This window comes from Pan paniscus, chromosome 7 (assembly GCF_029289425.2).
Source record: "Pan paniscus chromosome 7, NHGRI_mPanPan1-v2.0_pri, whole genome shotgun sequence".
In the NCBI taxonomy this organism is placed as follows: domain Eukaryota; kingdom Metazoa; phylum Chordata; class Mammalia; order Primates; family Hominidae; genus Pan; species Pan paniscus.
The window spans coordinates 19,879,707-19,900,059 of record NC_073256.2 but is presented as its reverse complement, the minus strand read 5'-3'; the positions used below and the strand labels follow the sequence as shown (position 1 = coordinate 19,900,059).

The 20,353-nt window shown below is 35.1% G+C and overlaps 1 long non-coding RNA gene across 2 annotated transcripts in view; it reads left to right on the top strand.

Annotated features, from left to right (window-relative positions):
- The window catches only part of LOC134730858 (uncharacterized), a 303,347-nt gene that overhangs the window by 208,951 nt on the left and 74,043 nt on the right, over nucleotides 1–20,353 (top strand). The gene's annotated exons all lie outside the window — the stretch shown is intronic.

Sequence of the window (20,353 nt, the reverse complement as noted above, 5' to 3'; positions counted from 1 at the left end):
TGTGAAGCATTGTTTTGTTATTATTGTTGTTTTCAGACTCCTTGATATGGCTTTATGAATGAATTATAAAATGAGGTTTCGGTAGCTCCATTGGGATTCTAAATATATAAGATACAGTAAATGATACAAGACTAGACTCTTGCCTAACCTAATATATCATCCTAACCATATTATTTGTGCAGAATGAGATAACTCTTTAAAAGAAAACAACATCCAAGGAAAATGTGACCTATTATAGTCAATTAACTTTTTCTTAAGAACTTGAAGTGATAATCAGGCTATAAATAAATACCAAGTTTTGTCTAATTAACACTACCTCCTAGCTATGTAGCCCTTTAGAGTTTCTTCTTAGGGTTTGTAAAAGTTCAAATAAAAAGAAAAAAATTATCTTATATGTGAAAACCAGAATTTAGAGGTAAGTAGATAACACCGAAAAGGCAACAAGGAAGCTGGTCAAATCCAAAGTTTCTGGTGATATATTTAAAAATTTGTCATAAATCAACGTTATAACTTCAGTCTTCAGGCTCCGAAAAAAAATTCACTTTATCAATATTAAGCTTATTTTGTTGATGTAGGAATTATTTTTGCTGCTTTATTAAAGTGTGTCTAATATACAATACACTGTCCATATTTAACAAGTTTAGTTTCATAATTTAGGGGATTTTTATACACTCTTGACTATTTCCACAATCAAGACAATAAACATACATATCACCCCAAATAGTTTCCTTGAGTTCTTTGTAACTCCCCGCTCCAAAGCCTCCCCAACCACTTGCTGGAGCACAGACCATTTTCTGTCACTTTAAATTGGTTTTCATTCGCTAGAATTTTTATAAATGAAGCCACTTAATAGCATTCTTTCCTCCTCTCACGAAACATAATCATTTTAAGATTCATTCATGCTGTATGTATTAACTGTTCCTTCTTTTTATTGCATTTTATTTCATTCCATAGTTATGCTACAGTCTGTTTATCACCTATTGAAAGCTATTTGGTTATTTTTCTAGATTTTGACTATGACAAACAAAGTGTCTATGGACATTAATATAGAAGCCTTTGTATGGATATATTGTTTTATTGATCTTCAGTAATTATCTAGAAGTGGGCTAGCTGTATAACACAATATGTGTGTTTAATATTTTAAGGAACTGCAAAACTACTTTTTAAAGTATTTATACAATTGTATAGTCTCACAAGCATTGTACTAGGATTCCAGTTCTTTCCCAGGTTTCCAAGCATTTGTCATGGTCAAGTTATGTTTTTTGTTTGTTTGTTTTTGAATTTTACCCATTCTAATCAATGAGTAGTGAAATTAATATTTCACTGTGGTTTTAATTTCAATCTTAATGGTTGATGAGGCTGACTTATGTTCTTATGTGTTTATTTACTATTTATTTACATTTGATAAAGTATCTGTTAAAATCGGCCATTTTTATTGGGTCATTTGTTTTGTTATTATTAATTAGTGAGAGTGTTTTATGTATTTTGGATACAAGTCACTTGTCACATATATTATTTTCAAATATATTTTCCAGGCTGTATTTAATTTTCCACTCTTACCCTTGTTTCTTGAAGAGTGAAATTATATCTTTTTGATAAAGGTTTTTTTTTTTTAATCTGTATGTTCCTGTATGGATAGTTCTTTCTTGTGCTGTTTCTGTGACATTTCTCTAACTCAAGGTCATAAAAATTTGCTCTGTGTGTAAGTTGTGTTGATCTTCTTCCATTTTTCTATAGAGATTTTAGAGTTTTAGGATTTGTATTTAGGTTTGTCATACATTCTGAGATAATTTTTATAAATAGTATAGGGTATGGATCTAAGTTTATTTCTTTGTGCATGTATATTGAATTTGGCCCACACTGTTTGTTGAAAAGATCATCCTTACTCTGCTAAGTTGCTTTCTCACGTTTATTTAAAAAATTGTCCACATATGTTTGAATCAATTTACAAATTCCCTATTCTGTTCCATAGATAAATGGACAATTTATGTGTTGTTCATTGTTATGCAAATACCATACTGTCATGACTACTGAGGATTTAAAATTAGTCTTGAAATCAGATAGAAGTATTCCTCCACATTTGTTCTTTTTCAAGTATACTTTGGGCATTTTAGGTACTTCGGATTTCCATAAGAATTTTTAAATAATTTTGTTAATTCTTAGAGAAATTTTCTATTTCTACAAAAATTTTTATTAGGATTGCATTGAATATATAGATCAATTTGGAAAGAATTGACCTTCACAATATTGAGTTTGCAATGTATAAAAATGAGACATTTCTCCATTTATTTTAGTCTTCCTTAGTTTCCATCAGCAACGCTCTGTAGTTTTCAGTGTGTAAGTTTTCAGGCCTCTTTTCAGAATTTACGTCAGAGAGAATCTACAGTGATCCCATGACCTCCACTGAGTGTTGGTGGACCCTCTTGCTTGCTTCTAACCACAGAATATGGCAAAGGTGACCGATTATAACTGATTATATTTATGTGATTATGCTACGTAAGATTATGTACCTATCTTGCAAGGAGACTCTCTTTCCCTTGTGACATTGAGGAGCAAGTGGCTATACTGAAAAATGTACCTTGCATGGAGCTGAGGATTGCCTTCACCCAGCAGCTAGCAAGAGGTTTAGACCTTCCACCTGAGAGCCCACAAGGAGCTGAATGATACCAACTACCATGCAATTTTGGAAGGTGATCCTTCCCCATTGAGCCTCAGATAAAAACCACAGCTCTAGTTGACACATTATTGCAGCCTCGTGAGACTTGGAAGCAGTCAGCACTGCTGAACTATGCCCTGATACTCTTATTTTGTTTCTGATGTTAAGGGAAAGTTATTCAGTATGTTATTGTTTGGTATGATGCTAACTGTATGTTCTTCACAGATTCCATTGATCAGCTTGAGGAAGTATCTGTCTATTACCAGTCTGCTGAGAGTTTTGTACATGACTTTGTTTTTAATCAGAAAACTGTGTTGGATTTTCTAATTTTTCCCCTGTGTCTATTGGAAAAAATCATATAATTTCATTTAATTTATTAATATAGAGGATTCCATTGGCTATTTTTCAAATTTTAAATAGACTTTATAATTCTGGGATAAACAATGATGGATTATCATATATTATCCTTTTATTTATTGTTAAATTCCTTTTGCCAAATTTTTTATTACATTTTCTGTTTATGCTAATGAAGTATATTGGTCTGTAGTTTTTATATTTTATTTTTCTATTGTATTATCTTTACCTAGTATTGGCAGTAGATTAATGCTGGCATCATTGAATGAGCTGGGAAGTATTTCTACCTCCATCCATTCTAGAAGAATTGTGTAGAATTGTTATTATTTGTTCTTCAATATTTTGATATGATTTGGACCTGTAATTTTCTAAGAGATAAGGTTTTGAACTACAAACTAAATTTATTTAATAAGCATAGGACATTCAGGGTATCTATTTCTTCTTGAGTATTTGTATCATTGAGGAAAATTTTCTATATTAGCGTAGTTGCTAAAGATATTGGCATAAAGTTGATCATGATTTGTTCCTATCTTTGTAACATCTGTAAAACGAAAGTGGATTTACCCATCTTATTCCAGATTTTGGTAATTTGTGTTTTCTTCCTTTTTTCTTTATCAATATTACTAGATGTTTATAAGTATTATGATCTTTAAACAATCAGTGTTTGGTTTCATTGATTTATAAAATTTTTTTTTGTTTTCTAATTTTAAGTTTATACTCTGATCTTTATTGTTTTCTTTCTTTACTTTGGTTTATTTTTTTCCCTTAGTTCCTTAAAGTGTTAGCTGAGGTTATTGACTTGAGATTCTTCTCTTAGGTGTTTTCTCCTAAGCCTGAGTTTAGCAGTATCTCACAAATTTTAATATGTTGTGTTTTTATTCTAATTCAATTCAGTATACTTTCAATTTCCTCTTTAATTTCCTTTTTTACTCATGAATTATTTAAACATTTATTAGTTTTTGAAAAATTTGATGATTTTCCAAAGACATATTATTGATTTCTCATTTAATCTTACTATAGTCAGAGAATATTCTTTGTATGATTTGAATCTTTTCACATTAATTGAGCCCTGAATATAGTTTCTACTTAAATATGTTCTGTGTGAACTTGAGAAGAAATATAATGAATACATATTCTGATGTTACAGGATAGAGTGTTCTATAACTAACAATTTGGCCAATTATGTTGATGGTATTTTTCAAGTCTCTATACCCTTTCTGATTTTCTGTCGGCTTCTTCAGCATTGACTGATAGAGAAACATTGAACTCTCCAGTTACAATTTGCTTGTGGTTCTATCAGTTTTTACATCATGTATTGTGAAGCTCTGTTATTAGGTACATAAGCATTACGGATAACTTTGAGTTTTTGATGACTTGATTCCTTTTATCATTATAAAATTATCTTCTTTATTCCTGGTAATATTATTTGCTCTAAAAATTATTTTGTCTCATTAATATGTTTACACCAGCTTTTATTAAGTTTATGCTTGCATAGAATATACATGTATATATGTATTTTACCTTCTTTTACTTTTAACCTGTTTGGACTTTTTTTTCTTTCTTTTCTTACCTATAAGTTTCTTACAGGCAGCTTATACCTGGGTCTTGCTTTGTTATCTAATCTGCCAATCCCTACCTCTTAATTATGGTATTTTGACCACTTATATTTAACATAATGGCTGACAAAGTTAGATTTAAATCTATTATGCTATTTGTTTTATATTTGTTCTTATTTGCTTTGCTTTGTTTTTCCTAATTTTCAGCCTTCTTTGAGGCCACTGTGTCTGTGTTTGTGTGCGTGTATATAATATAAAGTATATATCACTTTTCTATTTTATCTCCTCTGTTAGCTCATTCTTAAGCTCTTCTTATTTTTGTGGATGTTTTAGAGTTTAGAAGATATGCATTTTCTGGAAAACACAGTCTACCTTCAGATTATATTATACCACATCAGCTATAGAATAAGAACTTTACAATACTATAATTCTGCTTCTCTCCTCTTGTTCTAGGCATGACATAGATGTCACAAAGTCATCCTCTCATCAATGTTTATCTATTGTGTAGACCCATGTTTCCATTTGATGTCATTTTTCTCTGGCCTGTAGGATAATATTTTTAAGCGGAGGTCTAATTGTGATGAATTCTTCCAACTTTTGTACATCTATAAGTCCTTACTGTGGCTTCATTGAAAGATGTTTTTGCTGGGAATAGAATTGTAGAGTAGCAGGTAATGTGAACTTTACCTTATGTGGTATTGAATACCTTTGTTCTTATAACTATTCTTGAGTTTCTTGAGTTTTGTTGTGAAATGATGTTATTAGAAACAACTGAATTCTTTTGGGGCCTGCTTTTAAGATTTGTTAGGCAGTGTTCAGTCTAGGACTAACTATATGTTACTACTGGCCCTGTCTGAGGACCAGGACGTTTTACCTTTAATTCCTCCTTTTTTTTCCCCCTAGGCTCAGGCAGTTTTCTCTCAAGTATGTAATGATCAACACTGAGATAAGGACTCAGGAGGGCTGCCCACATCTGTCTGAGTTTCTCACTCTGTGGAGCTCCCTCTTTGCTGGTCCTCTGTCTTGAGACCTTGAGCTGTCTTACACAACCTCAGCTCAGAGAGTCTGCATGGAGCTACCTGGGGATCCCTTTCCTAAGCTGTGGACAGGAAACTTTCTAAAGGTAATAAACCAGAACAAGCTCAGTGCTCACCCTGGCACCCTCTTGTCCTCTCAGGAACTATGTTCCTTTGTTGTCTGAGTTCCAGTGTTGGGAAAATTGTCACTTCCCATATTTTGTCTGCATTTCTGGTTATTTCAGGTGGGAGATTATAACCACATAAGTCTCAGTACAGATTAAAATTAACCAAACTCACAGTCGTTAATAGTAACATAAGGCTAATTCATGATGAGCACTTTTATTGGCAAAGGACCGATACATTCAAATCTCTCCCTATAGTTAAGCAATGTTGGAATACAAAAGCAGAAAGTCATTTGATGGATATAGAATCAAAATAAATAGAAGCAGTTTTGAAAAAGACGTGCAGTGGGATCATGCCAAGATGCCCTGATGCATTTTTTCTCCCATGAAAAGCCTCCACCATCCATCAACAGGCCTAGAATTAAAGAGCAGGGCACCTATGCTTGCCTCTGAACAGCGTTTGTGTGGACAGAGATAACTTTTCCTCATGAAATGCTCCTTTATCTATGTCTCTGTAGCTAACAAATACTACTCTCAATAAACATCTCTTCTTTAGTTGTTTTCATATTTTGATATTTCCTTATTCTTTTTCAGGCAGCATTTAGGTCGTATTGAGCTCTGTCTCCTAAAGTAATTTGCATATTCTTTAATTTTCTATACTGATCTCATTTTAAACTTATAGGAAAGACTTCATTGACCTGATTTTCAAATCCTTGTTAGAATTCTCAGTGAGACTCAAGGTGTTGGCGACGGTTCCTAAACTTTCTCACATATTCATGATTTCCCTCAAAAATTATTTCACTGTGTAGCAACTTCAGTACAAACATGTTATCTTTCTATCTCGTTTTTCTCCATGTCTGCATATTCATCATTGTATACATAGCACTGTTAGAAATAAAACTTGTAAAATGAATGTATGAATACATTTCCTTCCTTCATGTATTAATCTGAAGGCATTTCAGAATTTCAGTTATCTTCAAAATTATGATATTTCATTCTTTTAAGTTGGCAACATTCTTTCTCATTGTAGGAAGTTCATATTTCCTCAGAATCCTTAAGCGTTATCTCTGAAACTCTTCACTCCAAGAGTGTGTGTGAGTGCATGATCTGTGTACTGTGCTTTATCCTCTTCCACACTTTTTATACAGCAATGCTCTTTATTTCCCTGAAACTCTAAAATGGCTTTAAGTAGTGCTTTGTATAAACATTCTCTGTGATATTTACTTTATCCCAGTTATTTCCTGCAGCCTCTAAAAATACTTTAAGTCTTCTTATCAATTCAATTCCATTGTATGTGTATAAACGTTCCTTGAATAATACGTGATTTGGTTTCTTTATTTAAGATCTTGTTTGTGTGCTACCTTCTGTCTGTTTTGAACGTATTATCTCTTCAGAAGTTTACTTTTATTTCTCCCAAACTCAGAAGGATATCATTTTCAGCTTGCTGGTTCATTGCTTTTATCCTCTGTTTTCTCAACATAAAACACAATGGCGCACTGGGAAAACACATACACATACACAACTTTATTGACCACATTTGACCTATAATGTGAAATGATTCTAAGTTTTCCTTCTCTTTTCATTGAAAGGTGACCAAATATCCATTTTAGGGAGTTCAGACTGTCATGGGAGGAGTCCAGACAACTCTCAGGAGAACACGTGTGGCCAGCCTGATAACAGCCATGCTCCACCCTTCAAGTATTTGTCTATTTTTCCTCTTAGTTCCCACCTTTTGGTATTGTCATCCTTTCTTTGTCAAAACTTTTTGTTACCTTGTTCTCCAATTGATCATCTTCAGTGCATTTGATGAAACTCCATGGCTGAGCCTTCTTGTGGGTGACTATTCATTTATCCATCTTTCTTGGTAGCAGAACACTGGCCTCATTCTTGATGACCACGAATCCCAGTAAAGAACACATTTGTTGGTCTCCCTTGCACCTAGGGCTATGCAATGAGGTGTAGTTTAAGTAGACAAAAGGAGTTTCTGGGAAATTTCTTCAAGACAGAAAACTAAGTGACACAGTTCCATTTCACCTCCCACTCTTCGTCTGGCTTCTGATCTAGAAAATGTGATGCCTGATGAAAGGTAGAAAGAAGAAAGTAGACCCCAGTGTGTGATGTTTCTCTTCTGGTGTCCATGTGTTCTCATTGTTCAATTCCCACCTATGAGTGAGAACATGCAGTGTTTGGTTTTTTGTCCTTGTGATAGTTTGCTGACAATGTCGGTTTCCAGCTTCATCCATGTCCCTACAAAGGACACGAACTCATCATTTTTTATGGCTGCATAGTATTCCATGGTGTATGTGTGCCACATTTGCACATGTACTCTAAAACTTAAAGTATAATGAAAAGAAATAAGAAAGTAGAAATGACAAAACAAAGCTGGAAACCTAGTTCTCTAAGAACTTCAAAGAACGTCACATCAGTCATGGACAGTCGACACTGTATAGTAGAAAAATTAAGAAATGAAACATATGCTTTTAAGTCACTGTGGCTACCTGCTAATATTGGTCAAACAGAGCCCGTTGCTCATGGGCACGTTTCCTCATATCATGCTCACTGATCCTTCTGCTTCTCAGATGATCATCACCATTACCAAGAGCTCCACTCACCTTTCCACAGGTGAGAACCTACTAGGGGTCTCAACACGTCCCTCAACATACAACGACAAGAAAAGACAGCTTTCTTCCCCAAACTGCCATAGAAAGTTTAGGGAAGTCCATATTGTCATCCGAACTCCTTTGAGTAGCCATTCTATTCATATTTCACTGGTGGAAAAATCGTCTTAGGGAGGTTTCCTAAGGTCTCTTAGGATGGTGGAATCAGCTCAAACTTACGCCTGACTCAAAAACCCAACCCTCAAGTTCTACTCTAATATTTTACATTCTCATTCCATTTTCTTGTAGCCTGTAATCATTCATTTCATGTGATTTAACCCATGTGGTTTGAAATAAGACAGCGGTCTCATCTTTTCCCTCACCTGACTTACATTTAATGTGCTTATCTTCTAGAGAATGTCCAGAGCTGCCCAAGTCAATAGGAAGTTCCCTCTAGTATGTTGGTCTCAGCCCTGCCCACCCAGCCCCCACAACCATGACTACTCAATTTCCTCTCAGAGTTGGTCCCAATACCATGTCATGATCTATGAGCGCATCCATGTATTTCTCCCACCACTGATCTGGAATGACCTTTAAAATAATAAAAATGATTTATCTGATGAAATTATTTTTCTTTTTTAAAAAAATACTTACATTTTCTGGCTGGGTGCAGTGGCTCACACCTGTAATTCCAGCACTTTGGAAGGCCTAGGCGGGAGGATCAAGAGATCAAGACCATCCTTGCCAACATGGTGAAACCCTGTCTCTATTAAAAATACAAAAATTAGCCGGGTGTGGTGGTGGGTGCCTGTAATCCCAGCTACTCGGGAGGCTGAGGCAGGAGAATCGCTTGAACCTGAAAGGCAGAGGTAGCAGTGAGCCAAGATGAAGCCATTGCACTCCAGCCTGGCGACAGAGTGAGATTCTGCCTCAAAAAACATCAACAACAACAACAACAACAACAACAACAACAACAACAACAGACTTATATTTTCTTTAGTTTGTTCTGAAGCTTTTCTTTAGTTAAGCCTACCATTTTCTAGCCTCCTCTGGTACAATGCTGTGTGTTGTGCCTGAAACTTCCTCATCTGCTTTGTATCTAAAAATATACATACATACAAACACAGATTTTTTTCAACCACACTTTACTTAAAACCAGTTCCAACAGACCTAGATGAGACAGCATCATTCATCATCTTTCTTTTTCCTTTTGTTCTTTGCTTAACAGCATTTACCACTACTTCCATCTTAAACACTGTCTGCTTGTCTCCAGTTCCAGATCTTAAATTCTACAAAAGCACACATTTGTCATATTCATTTTTATAACCTGAGCACATAAGACAGTGACTGAAACACAGTGCATAATTATTACACGTATGTTCATGAAATGAATCTTTGCAAACACCTGGAAGGTGGGTATTTAGCAGGAATCTTTTTGCATAGCTACAGGGATCTCCATTTTACCAATAACAAAAATAAAATTGAGAAAAGTGAGGGGCATTGCTAAATTTTCAGCCACTAAGAAGCACAGATTTAGAATGTGAGCCTGCATCTTTCTGTTTGAAAAATCTCGGCTCTTTGAATTGTATCAGGAGCAAAACTGTCCTCAAAGCCTCACTGTTAATGTTCAGAGATCTTCCCTTTCTCAGCTATTTATCATGCTATTCACTCTCCTTTAGCAGTGACATCTGGCAGGAAACAATGCTTCTTTATCTTTCGCTTGGTCTTCACCATTAGTGCCTGTTTTCACACTCTTTCTCTCTTAATCCTGAAACGGTACTTGCAGAGGCTCCCCTCTTTACCCTCCCATGCACTGCTCATTTCTTGCAAGGTGAGCACTGGATGAGGAGGCATAGAGCACATTTGCACCTGTCATTCTCTTCTTATTATGACTTACTTTACATTCTCTTTAGGAGCTTTTCTCAAGGTTTTGATTTTTATCCCCTATTCACTTTCATCCATTCTACGTACTTCATGATTTGACTCTGTAGGTGGTCATAGATATTTTGCTCTTTAAAATTGGGAGATTTATTCCATCCTTTCAGGGTTCTTTCCCACGGCCATTTTATTAAACCAAAACACTCCACACAATCAGAGAGTTTATGATGAAAAGATCGTCTTCATTACCAATTCCATGACCTACAGGCAACCAACGTGAGCTGTCATAAGTTTCTTGAGAGTTACTATAAAATTGTTTAAGTATATGTACTTCCCCTGGCAGCTTACCATTATACCTTCATCTTCCTCAGTCACTCCTCATGTATTTAAAATTTTATCTTTAAACTAATGTTGGTTTCCTAGATTTTAGAAAATTATTTCATTTTAACAGAGTGTTCTTAGCTATGAACTGCTTTTCTGACCACACAGTAGTTATCATTTTTTCTTTCTTTCATATCAAATAAGTCCATCCTGCTTTTTAAATCAAATAACATCTCCAAAATCCAGTACTTTATAATTCCAACAATAGGCTTCATGGGTCATCATCTCTCTAACTTAAACCAAACTTCCCTCCCCACTGCCGAGAGAAAGAATAAAGTCTTCTAAGAAACACTTATTCTATCAGAAAAACACTATGGATTTGGACTTCGGTGCTTTTCTTCTAGGCAACAAATATATATCCCTTAAATCTAATCTTTCCCTTCAAAGGACATGACTTCTCAACATCTACTTATGCCTAGAATAAGGATCCCCCCATTTTGGAATAGTTATTTTCTCTGAGTATTTCCTAACATCATTAAGCTCTGTCTCTGTCTCCTCACTGGTTCATTTTCCATTCATGGACCTCATGGTTCTCCCCTCTCCTTTCTTTATTGGAAGTTCTCTCCTTTCTGTCACGCCTCACCCCAGCCCCTATGTGTCTCGCAGCATTTGAAATTCACCATCCACCCCTCGTCCCATTTCCTTCCTCCACAAATCATCTGCTCTACAACTATTACCACTTTTTGACCGCCAGATGATTGCAAAAGCTATTGCTTAAAAATGGCCCCCTAACTGCCCTCCCCCCAGTCTTGGAAGCTGTGCATGCCCCCTTCTTCTCTTAAGCTTTTCTTTCTCTAGTTTGATTAAACATCAAGGTTAATCACCAGTAATTTCTCTTATTTTTTCTCTCTCTTCTCTACTCCTGTTTCTTTCTCTATCTCTTTTCAGCTTTGCCTTTTTTTTTTTTGGTCTAGAGGACTACAATTTAAAAGCTAAGCAAACATTCTAACTATGGTGAACCAAAGCAACTATTTTATTGCAGTTTGTTTGAATACAAATCCCAGGGAGATACAGATTTTTTCTCTTCTTTAAATTAGTAGGATGGAATTGGCAAATGAGCAGACAGTCGTAAATTGTACCTCCCTTGACAAACTTCTGTTTAATCCCTACAGCTATGGCATCAATTGGGTCAAGCAGTAATATTTCCAAATTAGCATTTCATTTAAAAGAGAAAACACACGCTAGGATTTTCTTTCCCATCTGTTTTCCCAACCTGATCATTCAGCAGACCAGGACTATGATGAGGGACATTGTATGACAACAGCTCAGGGAAGTTGCTCACTCTTACTGACATATAACTTCTAGAAATTAGTTTTTAGGGGCAAGATACAAAGGACAAGAAGAAAACACTTCTATCTTAAATATCATGCCACATGTTTTTTCCTAATAGACATGTTATTTTGAATCCTTTATAACTACTCAGATATTTGAAGATAAAGTAAACACATATGCAATTATAAAAATTTTCTTAAATTTCTTTTAGTTACCTTATTCATGTTTCTTCTTGTTTTTCTTTCTTTTTTTTTTTCTGCCCCTTGGAGGTGTTTATTTTTAAGACTTCTCTTAATCCCAGTTATCATCCCTAGTTGTAAATTCACTGATGACTATTGGATAACAGCCACATTAAATCAGTTTTCTCCCATAAAGAGGTCATTCGGAGCAGCTCATTTGTCTATTTAAAGAAATACTTACTAAGGAAGCAAATTTTTCTATCATGTCTTTTATGATGTTTATAAAACTTTAAAGGTTGAAAGTTGATTTGCAATTATTTTCATGCCAAAATAATTCCCATGTTTTATTATTAGTAATATAGTTTCTGAAAGTAATCTCTCTGTATCTACCTTCCTTAAACTATAGGTCATATTACATTACAGGACAGGAAGATATTTCCCCATAATTTATTTAAAAGTTTTAGAAGCCACTATTGTCACTGTAATCAAGATTTGCCAATGATTTATCGAATAAAGTGGTAATTAATTTTGCAGCTACATACAAGATATTACTCCAGTCAAAGACATGAGCAATTATTGACATTTTTATCTACTATATGGTGTGTTCTAATGTACCAGACTATATCAGCTGATATTTTTACACCTGAATTTAGGCTCTGTAAATAAACGTAGGCTAGGCATTGCATTTTTTAAACAAACAAATTTGGAAACCGCACCCCCCTGCCATACTAGAATTGAAACCTTTTCTCCATTTCACATCAACACGCACTGTGAGTCATCTTATGCTGTCTCTTGCCTCTGTGTCCACGGGCTCCAGGAAGCGCTCACTTTCCCAGTGGGGTGCTTTAGACTATAGTCATTAGAAGGACGTGAGAATCCATCCAACTCTGCCAGCTTTGAGGCTTAGTTTTAATCACTGTTAATGAAGCTAATGATTTAGTGGGTGGAAAAATGAGTATTAGGAAGAATAATTAGACTCTACATGAGTTTTATAATGAGCCTCCATAGAAGCTTATTCCATGTCTCAACTGATCTATTTAATTTCAGGTTTGAAAATTATCCCTGAGAATAAAGCAAGATTGAAAAATTCTCAAACTCAAGACATATTCAGGCTGTCTTTCTCTCTCTCTCTCTCTTTTTTTTGAGCTATACAATTTTAGTATTATTTCTTCCAACATCCAAAACTATGTTAGTCTGTGATTAAGTTAAAAATAATTGCTACTTTATATCAGAAGTTGGAGTTTCTGGATAATAATGAACTGTAATAATTTTCTAGTGACCTCTCAAGACATTTAGAAAAGCAATAAGAGAACTGAAACTCGTGGGTGGAATGCCCATACAGATATGGGAAAAATTTATTGCAGACCAAAAAATAACAACTGATTCTATAACTGGGCCTAAGAGAAAAATCTTCTTTCTCTCCTTTTAAGGCCTCTTACAAATCTCTCTTTTGCTTATTGATTGCTGAAGTGGCAAGAGATACCTAAAAATGGCATCCATGAACAGAGTTGAGGAAAGAAAATAAATACACAGAAATCTGAATTTAATTACTAATATCTCACAAAGAGAGGAAATTGGACTAGCCATAAAGGGTCAACACTTGCCTAATGGCCTCTTGCTGCAAATATTACTTCAGGATTATCTTTTCATGGGAAAATAAAGGCATTCTTCTGAGCCTATGAGGTTGAGACAGTCTCTTATCTTGAGAAAAATTGGAAAAATAAAATGGCTGTGAATTGTTTTCTTTTCTGACATAGCAAAAAGGAACTAGTGACAAAAATGTTAGCTTTAAAGTTCACGTTCACAGACTACCTTGGGACTTACATGGTTTAAATAAAATGTTTTAAAAATAAATTTCTATAAGCAATTAAACTGGCAAAATTTATTTAGGAAATTCTTCATGAAGGAAGTACATGTTTCTTTGGCAGGAAAAAAAAACAGATTTTCACATCCGTAATAACTTTAATATGTGCATATGTGTTACGCAACTCTTTGACGTATATGTTTGAAATACGAAGCCACTCTAATCTTGCCCTTTCAAATATCAGAGAGTCATTTATGAAGTTTTAGTAAACCCTGGACATATTGATAGTATAAATGCGATGTTTGCTGGAATAAGAAAGTGAACTGCATATTCTTTAAAAAAATTAAAGCATTTGGGACTCAAAGCAACACACAATTGTTTCGAGTGTTGTGTGATTGAACATAGAAAAGCCAGTTTTGGGACTTTATTTTTAAGTTATTTTTAAATCCTTTCGGGTCTAAATCTGTTTTTGGTTTGAAAGTAGGAGTAAGCCTCTTCCTCTCCAGTTTCAGGAAGATAACAGAGCTGCTTTGAAGAGGGAGATCGACAGTGGGACCTGGGGTTCAGGTGTGCTGGGAAGGGGAGATGTGGCTCAAGTGCATGCAAGTTGTCACTTTCAAGAACAGTCCTGAAAGCAGATGATTTCCTCAGTATTTCTAGAGCCTAGCATAAGGGTGAAAAGTAGGAATTCTATTTCTGCCAGGTTCATTTCCTTCTAGAGACTGAATTTCTTTAGAAAAAAATAAATGTTAACTAAAAACTTGTTATTTTAGATGTGGCCAAGGATAAAATTTACAAGAAAACCATCGTAGTATAAAGATACTAAATTGGGTACCAACTGCTAAGGTCAGGGTAATAAGCCTTACTGTTCTATTTTGGAAAACTGCTAGTTGAATTTCTGATTTTTTTTCTTTGTCAACCTAAAAGAGAAGTGCAATAGGAAATACAGGCTTAAATGGTCATATTAACTGACCTGAAATGAAGAAATTATAGATGATTGCATTTCTCTACATAGGAATTTATCATTTAATTGTTCCAGTTGAAATTGGGAGAAAATTTTATTAGCATATTGTGTCATTCTTCCTTGGTTTCTAAGTTATGAAAAGGTACCCTTATTTTGTCACTTTGGTGGTTATTTAGTTGCCTAGACTACACAATGAAGAATAAAGATATGACAATTTAATATATCCAAAATATAATTCTATGTCACATATACACTATTTTTAGACACATACACATATATATGTATATGTGTGTGTGTGTGTGCATATATATATAGGTTTTATATAAAAATTCCTAGAGCAATCACAGATGCCTGGGGAATTACTTTTAATGCTATTTCTACAAAGTTAAGGAAATACAAATGTGAATGTGAAATTTTAATCAAGGAAAATCCAAATTATAAGGCAATCTAATGACTATGTCTTCTTTTGAGATAGACACCTGAGGTTTTGAGCACTATTGTGAGATTTTCATCATGTAATACAGTTTATACAAGTTGCACAGTCTTGTGTGGAAACATTATGTGGCATAGTTACTTTCTAACAATACATTTTTTGTGATTTTGGTAAGTTTACATTGAAATAATAAGTATCCCTATACATGATCTGGGCAATAATTTATTTGAATATGAACCCAAAAGCAGAGGCAACAAAAGCAAAAATAGACAAATCAGATTACATCAAACTTAAAAGCTTCTGCACAGCCAAGGAAATGATCAACAGAGTGAAGAGATAACCTACAGAAAGACAGAACATATTTGTAAATCATATGTCTGACCAGGAGGTAATATCCAAAACATGTACAGAACCTGAACAACTCAATATTAAGAAAACAAGTAACTTAATTTAAAATGAAACAGAAGATCTGAATAGACACTTCTCAAAATAAGACATACAAATGGCCAAAAGCTAGATGAAAAAATGTTTAACTTCATTAATCATTAGGGAAATGCAACTTAAACCATAATGAGGTATCATCTCATATCTGTCAGAATAACTATTATCAAGAAGGCAACAGGTAAGTGTTGGAGAAGATGTGGAGGAAAGGGAATTTCTTGTACACTCTTAGTTGTAATATAAATTAGTATAGCCACTATGGAAAACTGTATGGAGGTTCCTGAAAAACTTTAAAAACAGAACTACCATATGATCTAGCAATCCCACTACTGGGTAATACGTCCAAAGGAAAAGCAATCATTGTGTGAAAGGTAGTCTGCACCTCATGTTCACTGCAGCACTGTTCACCATAGTTAAGGTATGAAATTAACCTAAATATCTATCAGATGAGTGAGTAAAGAAACTGTGTGTGGGGTGGGGGTGGGGGGGTGTATACACACATACATTTGCATATCATTCAGCTGAAAAAAAGAATAAAATCCTAATTATGCTAAATGAAATAAGCCAGGTACAGAAACACAGATACCACATGATCTTACTTGTACGTGGGACCTAAAAGAGTTGATAGATAGAAAGAAGGAGTAGATGGGAGGTTACTGGAGGCTGGGCGTGGGTGAGCTGGGAAGTATTGGGGGCACATTGGTCAAAGGATACAAAATGATAGGAGGAATGATGTCAAGAGACCTATTGAACAACCCAGGGACAATAAGTAAATAAACAGCCATATAAACACAAGTGTCTTTGAGGAATTAGTTGAAGTTCAGAGCTTTGTAAAGGGAAAAGCAATTTCTAAAATGATTTCTGACATTGGAGTGTTGCTTTGTATCTGAAAGCAAGTTGCTGAGAAAGACTTTGCTGTGTGATGTTTCCATGATCTCTGTATGTGCATCTCACACATGGAAAAGGTGGAAGTTTCTGAAAGACAGAAAGGTCACAAGAGGAATCATTTATTGTAAAAGAGTGAACAAGGGCATTCCTAAGGTAAAATGCACAGGAGGAAAAATCAGGCTGTTAATGAGATCAAGGAGAAGAGAGCGTTATGTAGTGTTTTGGACAAAGCTCTTTTCCAGCTGCTTTGCTTTTTTTTTTTTTCTGTCTCCACTGGGTTTTGCCTGGATCACTGTCCCCATGGCTGGCAGCTTCACAGACATCCTTCTCTGAATGCTGCATCTAACATCATCCACGTCCCCAAACTTCCTCCCTAAGGTACCTCCAGTTACTCTTTATCAATTTGACTGCTTGTTTCCCTGTTAACCCACGTATTCTTCTTTTTTTCCTTTTATCCTTGCCCATCGCTGATTCCATCAACGCTCTTGACTTTACGTAACTCCTGGTTCTATTCTTCCAGTCCAAACATCTCTGATGAACTCCAGAATCGTGTATCCAACTGCCTACTTGACATTCCTGCTTATATATCTAATAAGCATCTCAATTTAACATGCCCTGCAAAGGGCCATTCATGTGACCTCTGAACTTGTTCCGCACTCAGCCTTTTCAACCTCAGTTCATGGCAGCGCCCTTCTTCATTTTCTCAGACCCAAAAGTTTGAAGTCATCCCTGGCTTCTCTGTCCTTCTCTTTCTCCCATATCCTATCCACCAGATAATCCTTTCATTTTATTTTTTTAATTTTTTTTGCTGGAGACAGTATCTTGCTCTATTGCCAGGCTGGAATGCAGTGGCTCAATCTCAGTTTACTGCAACCTCCGCTTCTGGGTTCAACTGATTCTCCTGCCTCAGCCTCCCAAATTGTTGGGATTACAGGTGTGTGCCACCATGCCTGGCTAATTTTCCTATGTTTAGTAGACATGGGGTTTCACCATGTTGGCCAGGCTGGTCTCAAACTCCTGACCTCAGGTGATCTGCCCACCTCAGCATCCCAAAGTTCTGGGATTACAGGCTTGGGCCACTGTGCCCAGCCTCATTAAAAAAAAAAAAAAAAAAAAAGATGACATGCCTTAGCAACCGTCTAGATTCTAAGAATGAAATGTATCAATAGATGTATCAATAGAATGATATATAGTTTTACCTTTGTCTAATGGAAATTTGGAAAGTCATATAATATGTAACTCTATTTTCCAAAACTGTTTCAAATGCATAAAGTAACAGGACTTGTCTGTTACTGGATAGTGCACAAATCAGATATATTATTTTTAATATTGAAAAGATTCTAAATGTTGGGCTTCTGTTAAATCAGCTTTTAAACATTCATAATAAAAAGTATTACATACTTCACATCTCTAAGTATTTGGACAATATATGTAATTTTAAGAGGACATAGTCTATAAATTGTGGGGGCAACAAGTTTACTATGGGATGAAATTTCACAGAATGCATAATGTGAGATGAGTGTATTGCACACATGGTAAAAAGATTCTGTAATCGTGCACATTGCGATGAAATCTTGCTTTGATATTATTTCCTTTGGATCCATATTGGGAATTCAGTAACTCTATAATGTATCTTTTTCAGAAATTACTGGATTACTAAAGTCACCAAAGTGTCCTATGATCAAATTTGACATTGCTCTCTCTCTCTCTCTCGCTGTCTCTTGCTCTAAAACAGTAATAACATACTCATTATTTTAAGAGAATATTTGTCTAGAAAGATACAATGAGTACTCTGGATAGCTACATCCACTTTTCCGGGACAAAAGTAAAACCTCTTATATTTGCAATATAAAACTTAATGTGTTGTATAAATCTATATGACAGATGTTAATCAATTTATGATATATATTTTAATAAAAACATACAACTCTATTGTATTTGTGTAAATGTTTTTTATTGGGCAGTTTAAGTAAATGCTATGGAAGGTCCTAATGAAACAACCTAAATGAGACCTAAGGCCTCTGTCTCTAGTGTAAAACCCCAGTTGATTTTACATGGAAACATGTTTGACAATGTATTGTCGATTGAACACCTTTATTCTTCTTGAAATCTGCATTGCTATTAACATAAAACCACTGAGCTGATGGTTGAATCTCAGTTCTCTCACTTAGTAAATGTATGATCCTGGGAAACTCGACGAACTTCTTTGGACTCAATTTCTTCCTCTGTTGTTTGACAGTTAACAATGCATACCAATTCCTCTTAAGCAGAGTATTCCAAAGTATTCCCATCTTTCCAAATGTTCTGTTGAAGGAGAATGCATAATAACCAATCACAAGATCAATATGCCTTTAGTAGGCACTGTCTGTTTGCTCTCTTTCATATGAGAGACATAACAATAACTGATTTTCCATTTTCAGAGGAGACTAATACTTATTCCAGAGAAGACAAAGACTTTATTTAGAGTTTTTTAGACTAATACTTATTCCAGAGGAGACTAAATGAAAGTACTATCAACCACAAATACACACGGAGCAATCCCCATATGCCGGCGCCTTTTCCAAGGGCACTGCATATATGAACTCCTCTAATCTTTGGATCAGTGTTTGGAGTTGGGCTCTATTATTTTCATCTCTTCTACAGAGGAAGAAATTAAGTCCCAAGAAGTTAGTTAAGTTTCCAAGGGTCATACATTTACTAAGCGACAGAAGTGATACTCAACCACTTGCTCAGTGGTTTTATGTTAATAGCAAAGCAGACTTCAGGAAGAATAATAAAGGTGTTAGGAAATAATCTCATGAGGGAGGTGAGGTTGTTATTGCTGGGGAGTTAAAGAGCGGAGCTGAAGGTTTTAGCACCGAGGGCCAAAAATTCCCATCAGCAGAAAATGGAATAAGTCTACTTTAACAAAATGTTCACAAAATGCACATTTAATAATACAAGCTGCATTGATTTTGTATTATTCATTAATATAGAAGAAAGCCTTTAACGCTACGCTTGCTGCTACAGAAGGGCAGAAATGTTAAAAGATAACCAAAAACTAAGTCATCCTTTTCAATGTGATAAAACTTGCTCTCTACAAAGGGAATATATTCAAATCCGTGGCAGATCTCAAACTATTAGAATACAGATATATTAAATTATTCATTGATTTTGGCAAATTATGAGGAACACAGGTTTTAGAAGATAATCATCTGACTAAACGCGATTTGATTATTTTTAAATAAACAAGACTTCATCTAATTCAAAATGTGGAATCTATTCCCATAGTAGACATGCAGCAATTTCATTTTGGATGATCTTATCTCATTTCATTTACAAAAAAATAGTATCTTTCATATTCCTAGAATAGTCTTTGTTAGTGCAAGTGGCTTAGTGAAAGTTTAGTAAACATATTCCTAAATATTAAATATAGAGAGCCTACCTTATAATAAGCAGCTACAAAGTGGAATGCATTTTTTCTTCTCTCTCACTTTGTTTTACTTCAGTCCATTCAGAATATCAGGCAGCCAAAGAGCAAGCAGGGATCCTGTTTGTTCCAAGCACTGTCCCAGATGCTTAAGGCCCATGGGTGAATGAGTTCCACGGAGTCCTGCCCTGAGGAAACAGGCGTTCCAACCAGATAAAGAGACCTGAAACTTAAATAAACCCAAGACACCTGAAAATGATGAAGCATAGCTATTTATTTCAAGGAAATTTGTTCAATTCCCATTTCATGGGTGTCAAATAATATAAACTGTGTGTTTTAGAACCCTCTTTAAAAGTAATAAGTTGACTTCCTCTCAAGCTTGGCATTTGGTTGGTGGGGA